Raw genomic sequence first — 254 nt, forward strand, 5'->3', positions numbered from 1 at the left:
AAGAAGTTGAGTGCACGTGCTCAGCATCATATCCAGAGGTTGTGTTTAGGAAATAGACGTATGAGTGCTGCCAGCATTGCTGCAGAGGTTGAAGGGGTGGGGGGTCAGCCTGTCAGTGCTCGGACCATACGCTGCACACTGCATCAAATTGGTCTGCATGGCAGTCGTCCCAGAAGGAAGTCTCTTCTAAAGATGATGCACAACAGTTTCCCGTAAACAGTTTGCTGAAGACAAGGCAAGGCAAGTTTATTTAT

This window comes from Sinocyclocheilus grahami, unplaced genomic scaffold (genome assembly GCF_001515645.1).
Source record: "Sinocyclocheilus grahami isolate Dianchi unplaced genomic scaffold, SAMN03320097.WGS_v1.1 scaffold570.1, whole genome shotgun sequence".
Classification (NCBI taxonomy): domain Eukaryota; kingdom Metazoa; phylum Chordata; class Actinopteri; order Cypriniformes; family Cyprinidae; genus Sinocyclocheilus; species Sinocyclocheilus grahami.